The sequence below is a fragment of the Hemibagrus wyckioides genome, linkage group LG29 (genome assembly GCF_019097595.1).
Source record: "Hemibagrus wyckioides isolate EC202008001 linkage group LG29, SWU_Hwy_1.0, whole genome shotgun sequence".
NCBI lineage: Eukaryota > Metazoa > Chordata > Actinopteri > Siluriformes > Bagridae > Hemibagrus > Hemibagrus wyckioides.
The window spans coordinates 13,205,296-13,215,055 of NC_080738.1; positions in this window are offsets into that span (position 1 = coordinate 13,205,296).

Consider the following 9,760-nt stretch of genomic DNA (forward strand, 5'->3'; position numbering starts at 1 on the left):
TAAGCAGAAGATATTTGAAACGAGGTTCGGGTGTCTTATGGGAATGCAATTCTTAGCATTCGTGATGTTTATTTGGTTGCCTGGATTTGCACAAGAGCCTTATAGCTCACACAAGGAATTACAATTAGGAATATTTTCTTCGTGTTGTCAGGTTACCTAATGTCACTAGCACAAGCAGCTCAGCAATATGCACACAGCAGCCCTATTTGGATTGGATTAGTTTGTTTATATGTGCATGTAAGCAAATGTGTGATATTGTGCACGTTAACAGCATTATTACAAAAGGTCAGATTTTCCTCGTGTCTAATCTCTTCTCTTAAAAACATGCTCAAACAACACAATGATGGATTTTTGGATCTCGATAAGGTTTCGCACAAACCTGTGGAGCCCATGCCAGCTCGAGTTCACACTGTCATTAAAGCAAAACAGGGACAAAGCAAATACTAAAAAATTATTTAAAAAAGAAAGTCAACATTTTTGTTTTTGTAATTGAAGGCTTAATTACTAAGTGAGGAAGAAAATGACTTTAGCCGGTAGGCACGTTTTGAGTATGTGTTTGACAATTAAAAGATCAGTATCTGGTGTGTTCTTTTCAGGCTTTAAGCTATTTTTATTCATCAGTGGTTCAGTCAAATAATGACCCATCACAGGCTGAAACCCCAGAACGCACACACACGGCATACTGCTGCCATTTCAGAATGCATCTCTTTTCTCAAATGCTGTTCGATCCAGGCATTTTTGCCAGCTGACAGTAATTACCATGTCTGAAAGAGAGCCTGAGAGAGAGAGAGAGAGAGAGAGAGAGAGAGGACATGTGGTAGAATAACCTCACTGAAGGACAGCTGGGATGCAGTGACAGGCCCATTAGCGATGTGCTAACACCAATGGCACATTATCACCACAGTAATATGCCTTTTCTTCTATTGATATTAGATGAAAGCTGGAGAATATCAAGTATTTTTACGATCGCTGGCATTACCAAAAACAGAGGGATCAAGTGAGAAGGGCATCTTCAAACATCGACTTCTTAACCACTCCTCTGCCTCTTTTTTTTATGCACATGTCTGTGTCTTACACAAGTACCTGCTGAAATGTGAGACCTTGGATAGCAGGGAGGAAAGAGCAAGTTTATATGGGAGTGATTGGCAGCCCCTGACATGGTGGAATGAGTTCTGGGGTTTGGAGGTTTCTCGATCTGTCTCTCGCTTATCAGTCTGTATCACCTGACTGCCAGGCCTCAGCATGCATGAAGGGTAACGAGCAATGCCTGGTGCCTGCATGCTTACTGTCCAAGAGCGTACACTATGTAACCTGGCATGGCAGGGTGGCTGTCACGGCGTGCCTCTTTCCACAGCACAGTTTCACCCACTGACCCATCAAACTATACAGTAAGCTGACTCTAAACCTATCAGCCCTGAAGGTGTTCAGCTATAACTACCTGGAGAGAACATTGAACAAAAACTCTAGAGGAGATTATTTTCAGTCAATTCCAAGTACAAGAGAATTCCAGAGAATTGGATGTTACTGCATATAATGCATATAATATCAAACACAATGATTTAATTAAAATCAGTTTACATAAATATGAGGAGCTAGTTATCCTTTATTTATAATATACTGTATATGCCAATACTACAAAATTCAAGACGTATGCAAAGCACTATAAGAATATAAAAAGGGTTTAAATGTCACACACAGTATTGTGTTGCACTTCTACCAGGTGAGGTTTTACCGAATTTAGGGGGTGCCAATAGTTATATGGGCGTTCTATATGTTTGGAAATGTTTTATAAAATTTTTAGCCCCAAATGTTTAAGCTGAAAATATCCCAAAATGCATATGCTGATCTTTTTTGTTCAGAAATTATTCCATGTGCTTATATGTGAAGCACAAATCCAAGATGTCCTTGTTGTTTTCAATACATGATGCTTCCATACTATGCTAGCACACAGGTGCTAATGCTGTAATAACCTGCCAGCCTGATTTTCCTTGACTGTGCAGGAAGAGACAAAGTGTTCGCTCGACTCTTCCTTCTCTTTGCCTTTCTCTGCCAATTAGGTTTACTTGAGGAACAGAAGAGGTAGGGTGCAATTCTCAGTAACACACACACCGCTTGACTCTGCTGCTCTCTACATGCTGTGATCTGTCAATATGATTAAGTCATGATGTGGGGCCCAGGAGGATGGCGGTGATGCTAAAACCCCCAAACCTGCAGACCACCTGCAGAGATCCAGCCTTACCATGTCAAAAATACCTTGAGGCAGCTTGAACATATTCAACATCCTCTTTCATGCTGCAAGACCACACCTAACTACAGCAGTTGATTTCCATCATTTAATATCTGATGAATTTTGGCACATTTGACAATATGTTGAATACAAATTTCACTGCCTACATCACATGTGAATCCACCGCCAGTCCAGGAGCCCTTTTTTTTCTTTTACTTTTATGTAGTTACATCAGTTCATTCACCACCTACACTATATTGCCAAAAGTTTTGGGACATCCCTCCAAATCATTGAATTCAGGTGTTGTTTTTCAGGGGTTGGGCTTGACCCCTTAGTTCCACTGAAAAAGGAACTCTTAATGCTTCAGCATACCAGGACAATTTCATACTCCCAACTTTGTGGAAACAGTTTGGGGATGGCTGTTCCAACATGACTGCACACCAGTGTACAAAGTAAGGTCCATAAAGACATGGATGGCGAGTTTGGTTGAATTAGAACGGAGATTGTGAGCCAGGCCTTCTCGTCCAACATCAGTGCCTGACCTCATATATGTGCTTCTCCTAAACTTTGTGGAAAGCCTTCCCAGAAGAGTTGAAGCTGTTATAGCTGCAAAGGTTGGGCCAACTCCATATTACATTCATGTGCATGTAAAGGCAGACATCACAGTTTTGTCCTGGCTCGCAATCACCACTCTAATTCATCTCAAAGGTGTTCTATCAGGTTGAGGTCAGGACTTTGTGCAGGCTAGTCAAGTTCCTCCACACCAAACTCCCTCATCCTTCATGTCTTTATGGACCTTGTTTTGTGCACTGGTGTGCAGTCATGTTGGAACAGGAAGCGGCCATCCTGAAACTGTTCCCACAAAGGTGGGAGCATGAAATTGTCCAAAATGTCTTTAAGCATTAAGAGTTCCTTTCACTGGAACTAAGGGGCCAACCCTAACCCCTGAAAAACAACACCTGAATTCAATGATTTGGAGGGATGTCCAGAAACATTTGGCAATATAGTGTGTCTTTGTAAGGTTTTGCAATTCCAGTATGCATTACGTGGTGCTCTGTTTATCCCTTTAACCCTTGGCATCTGGTGAATCATTGGTATTTTGCAGAAGTTCACCCCATTTAGGTTCCAGGTTGTAACAGTACAACAAAAAGCAAAGGATCATGGGTAAATACTTATACAATGCACTGTAAGAATTTTAAAGGGCCTTTAATGTACTGCGATACCTCCAGCATTATTCATTTGTCCAGGAGCTGTGTGTGTGTTTGTGTGAATATCTTTGTGAGGTATGACCGTTCCAATATGCATTACTGCAAGGTGTTTCTCTCTTCATCATTCCTGACTGCTGACTTTTCATATATGCCCTTCGTTTTGATTTTGATTGCTCTGACATTCGACCCCTGCGTGTTTTTCACCACAGGGATGTCTGCTGTTTGGATTTGCTAATAAACGCCTCGCACTTGCATCCATCTGCCACCGCCTTGTGATTGTCAATATTTCAACAAGCAGTAAACCTAATTGAACAAGCTTAGCAGTTTTAGGAAACCTCTGCTATGCTACCAATTTGAGGACTATTCATTTTTGCTAGTCAGCCAGTAATTAACAAAAAGGATTAATCTAGTTATCTTTGTCATAATTAAACCAACACCTGATTCAGAAAATCACTATATTTATTATTCATTTTTTATGACCGCAGTTCAACACTGTTAAACACCAGCAAAGAATTAACAGCCACACACAGACAAACTGTATATACATACCCCGAGTGTCCACTATAATAGGAACAGCTGTACACCTGCAGGTTTATGCTAGTCTCTAATCATAGAGCAGTTGTGCAGTGCATAAAATTGTGCCGATCACGATCTTCAGTTCACGTGCATCAGAATGGGGAAAAAGCGTGAACTTTCTGTAGCATGGATGTTGGTGTCCGATGGGCTGGTTTAAGTATTTCAAACCTGGGAATTTCTCACACAGCAGTTTCTAGAGTTTACACAGAATGATGAGAGATAATCACAGAAACTGAAGAACGTATACAGGCATTCCTATGAAAATATACTCTGTACTTTTGATTACTTGGTTGAAATAGATTCAGAAACTGACAGCATGCAGGACTGAACCTCAGGTTCATAACCAGGACCCTCCTTGTATACAGATCAATAAACAGCCTTCTTTGTTTGACTGATGCCATGTTTCATTTTATGTAATATCTGCCCAAAGAATGCTTCAGGAATAAATTCCCCCTTAGTGCTAAAGAAACAGAGTGTAGCAGTGGCTGTTTAAAGCATAATGTTGTGCTGTTATAGACAATAAGAAATGTTTTAAGCCACTGAAGCATTGGGGTAAGAAGAAAGAAAATGACAAATGACTTGGCTGAAATAGGAAATGGTTTTTTTTTTCTTCATTTGTTTGGCGGGGATTTGACATTTGGAAAAGATATTTCCTTCCATTTACAGTCTTTCCGCTGTTGTGAGAAACCTTTAATTTTCAATGATTCTGAATTATTCCTCCCTCTATCTGTTTTCTCAAGCTTTCCTCACACCTCCCAGAAACATGCTGCTAGATGGCTTAGCTGCAATAAATGAGTGTGTGAGTGTATGCTGACATCATAACCCCAACCAGAAAAAAACCCAAAAGTTACTGAAGACGAATAAATGAACGAATTGTTTGTTAACCCTTTATTTGAATACGATCTCCCTTATCTTTTATAAAGCAAGGATTTGAACTTACAAGTTTCCCCAGCTCTTCTTGCTCTGGGTTTTGACGTCTCTCTTTCCCCCTCATAGAAGAAGAAAAAAAAAAACATCAGAGAGGGAGAAAGTCAATCTCCAGCCAGCTCTCGAGTCCAGAGAGAGTTGTGAGCTCGCTCTTACTACAATCACAGCTTTCATGTGCCCACATGTCCTTACCTATCCGTATCCCCGAGAAAAGATCGGCTGTCTGTCTGTGATGGTGCACTGAGAAGGGTATTCTCTCGCTAAACACAAGTCTCTCATGTTGCTGTTGAATTAGAAATGTCACTCCTTCTGATTGTGTACATTGCGTTGTGTATTTATGTGTGTCTGACATTTAGGAGCACGGATTGAGCTGAATTCATTTACATTTTACATAATGTGTGTATGTCTGGGTGCTCAGTGCTTGCGGAAGTGAACTGCTGACCTATATAACAGTTTGTCTTTATATTCACAAAGACTTTTGTGTACACGCAATTGATTCTGCACTCATGTCAGATATCCTAACAACTGAGTTTGTTGAGTTTAATATCAGTTTGACATAACACCTGAGAGAATTTGTTGCATTTGTTCCTAAAATGTGGTATAGCAGAACCACCTATGATGACGATCTTCTTCTGAGAGACACTAAGAATAGCTTTCAACCACTGAGACATCAGTCACAACTTTAATTGTAAATAAAAAAAAAAGTGTTTTCTTCCATTTATAGTCTAGCAGCTACAGAGTATTGTTTATTAAATGTTATTTATTTAGTTATATTAAATTTATTTATTACATTAGCAGTTTAATAGAATGGCACCTTCATTATACCTTCATAATACTTCCATAAGCATTTATCAAATATTTCAAGATATTTTCGGTAACCCTTTATTTGAAGACCACCTACAGTCCATTGGGAATTATAACACATTCATAAGCATTGCTTTTTTATTTGCCAATTATTTTAACATCTTTAGTAACTCTTTTATTTTTCCGAATTTGACCTACACTGAACCTTTATAACATATTCATAAGCTCTGCTTTTTAAAAGAATTCAACAGATTTTTTGGTAACCCTGTGTAATGACCTGTGTAATGCATTCATAAGCACTTTTAATGTGAAATCATAAAATGGTCTCAATTTCTTATCTAACCCTTTGTCTGAGGTTTACCTACATTGGACCCTCATAATGCATACATAAGGATGGTTTTTGAATGGTCGATTATTTCAACATTCTTGCTAAATATTTCAATTGAAGGTAGCCAAAATTGAACCTTCATTAATGCATTCATAAGCATTGCTTTTCTAAACGGTCAATTATTTCTACATTTCCGTCACCCTTTCAGTGCCTACATCTGACCTTCATAATACATTCATAATACATTTCAATTTATTTCATTATATTGGCACATTTTCTTTCGGACCATGACAACGACTCCATTAGCTTTGTTGAAATCATTCATGAAGCAACGTTGGCGGATTCATGAACAGTGTACGTCATGGCATGACCTAAGACAGGACATTTGTATTGTATGACTTGCTATAAATGTGTCAAATTGGCATTTAATGGAAGAAAATGCTGACTTCACCAAAGGAACCATTTGAAATGGTTAATGGTGTCAAATTTAATGTCATTTTATTAAATAGCACTTAGCCTCCCAGTTTCTGGAACTCGGACAGGCTCAATCCTCAACGGCATGAACTGTAAGCGAGGTTTCACTGTAGAACAGGATACGAGGTTCATGTCATTCGTTGACATCAGGCCTATGTGACTATTAAGAATCCAGCACTGTTCTTGAGAGATTTCTAATTGGCAGGTATATAGCAGTTGCCATGGAAATTTTTGCTCTTGATCCTCTAAGCGGGTGGCTTCGAGGTCAAAGCAATAAGTGCAGTTCAGTCTCCTACAACAAAAGCCTGGCTAGTAGATCAGATTCTAATTATCCCTGATCACAGTCACACTGCTATTAGTGCAATCGGGCCATTGAAGCAAATGTGCATTACAGTGGCTGTCTATTTCAGAAACTAAATGAATGTGTCTGTGCAAGCGTCTCATGTTAAACCTTTTTGTAATTCAATTCAACGTAACTGAACGGATTTGATCTACTAGCCTGCTGCTAATACACTGGCATCAATAGTGAAACCAGGATACACCCTTACTAACATCTTTCCTAAGATATTAAAATAGTCACTGGAGTACTATTAATTACTTCACATGGATTCATGAATAGATGTTCAGATCATTCTTATGATCATTCTTTTTTTTTCCCTCTACACAGCTTTCAAATGCCCTATTTATGTGGAATACATAAACACTGAAACATTAGCAACATAAAATGTTTCATTCAGCTTTTTTATTGCACTGTTTAAGGGGTTTGGTTGTAGTGGGGGTGGATTAAAGATGACTAAATGATGTGCTAGGTCTTTAAAATTGCTGGAGAGCATCATGTAGTGCATATCAAGTGACCAAAACTTGTTTTTGTTTGACTTTAGCATGGTGAAACTGTATTAGTTAACTTGGCGTAATTAGACTTGTTTAAAAATATTTGTGCTTTTTTAAATACAACAACAAAAATCTTTTGCTTTGGAAGGTATTAAAAGCATGCAAAACCAGTTAAAAATTCAGGTTTTTATGGCATAAAATATTATAACCAAGATTAAAATTCAAGAGATTTTTCCAAAAATCTCTCACTCTCTCTAAAATAAACAAACAAATATATATATATATATATTAGAGAGAGTGAGAGAGATTTTTGGAAAAATGTGCTTTAGAGAAATTTGTTTTTTTATTTATTTATTTTTAATATTATTTATCAATAATTTTATAGCATTAGCATGCACATGCCTTAACCCATACTTTGATACAACACATTTTGTCTTGTAATAAAATCCATCTCTCAGTCTTTTTGTGTAACAGTACCAACTTAACACATCACGATTTGGCAATTTTATTCCACTCTTCCTTCCAAAAACCCCAGATCTATCATATTGCAAGGGGGTCTCCTGTGCACAACGCTCTTCAATTCATTCCACAGGTACATAATAGGATTTAGATCCTGGTTCTGAGTGGACCATTCCAAAACCCTGCTTTTTGTTTTCTGAAGCCATTCCATTGTTGACTTGTATTTGTGCTTCAGGTTGTTATCTTCAGGTGTCTAACCAGTTTTGTGCCAAAATAGATAAAACTATCCAAGATTCCCTTGGTCTTGTCTAGAACAAGATCATAATAAGTATGATTTTAATGTATCTGTCAATTTTTTTCTTCTTCAGAAAAGTAGTTGCTTAGCAACAAGACATCAAATCACAGAACAGTAGCTTGTAGCATGACAAATTGCTACAACTTGGCTAACTATAGCCTTGCTTTGATATAAAACACTCCCATTTGACAGTGTAATAAATTTAGATAAGTCTTGCAGAATGTAATGCTACCTGTTAACCAGAAATGATTGGCTAATGGCTAACTTAAAGCTTGCTTATGTTAAGTAAAATATTTAGTAGTGTCCAAACCAGGAGCCATTTTCACTAGAAGGTTAGCTTACATATGCTAACTATCACATTGCCTATAGGCTACAAACAATAGGCTACCCATGAATATTTATTATAGTTTATTATTGTCTAATTCAAAACCATATTAGCTAGACTAGCGTGATTTATATAGTGATGTCATATCATAAACACTGCAGCCGGCTGATCAAAAATCAGGATCTCCTTTCAGCGCCCGCCTCGGAGGCCATCTCCTTCTCTCTCCTATCTCTTTGTGGATTGACACACACCAGGCTTTTGTACTTCCCCTCTAAATGGCACCATTAGCGTCTGATTCGAGCCGAGACATTCTCTCAGTCTGTCCGACAAAGAGACATTTGATTTCCAGTGCATAAATCCTCTAGCTATCGATTTCTGCTTTTCATTAGGTGAGAGACGACACGGGGACAGGACCAGATTGCTCATGAGCCAGACATCTTCATCAAACAGGAATTGAAGCCGGGGATAAAGGGAAGCGGTTTCATGGGCTAAAATACTAGCGTAGTTACAGCACAAAGGCTCTGCGCTAACAAAGAATGCCAAGTGTGGCCTATTAAAGCAGAACTATTGTTTCTAGAGCTCCAGAAAAGTCAAATGTAGACGATTTTCACTAGATGTTAGAAATGTGTAACCTTCTTTTAGCATGCAATATCGTGATGGTGATATAAGGCTAATTTAACAAGTAATTGTAGGTTTTTCTGGGGGTTTTTCCCTGATAAAAGTCAAGGAACTACAGATATTTAAAGTACATTATATACAATAACAGTATTTTCACCAATCCCTAATATGCTTATTTATTTATTTAATTTATTTATTTATTTACTTACTTACTCTGGTTTTTTAATTAAATGTCACTCTACAATTGTGCAAAGAAGTGTGGTGTCCTAGCTGTGTCTGTCTGTGTGTGTGTGTTCAACTGACAAGGGAAGGCTGATTGTGCACACAGTCCTACAGCCACTCTTCTTGATTATGACTCTGTGGGAGAGAGAAAGCACGTGTGTGTGTGTGTGTGTGTGTTTATGTGTGTTATTGATATGTCTAATCATGTTATCACTTTTCACGATGTTGTGTTATGTAAATAATACGTTTGTAATCAGTGACATTGTGGGAGCCTATGGATAAATGAATGCTTCATTAAAAACTGTGTGTGTGTGTGTGTGGTCACTATACATTCTGACTGATGGCCATGATGGCATGTTTTCCCATAAATAAGCCACTTACCTTTACCGTGCTGCATATGAACACACAAACACAGACACACACACACACACACACACTACTTATTATGCTTTAACATTGTTGCTTA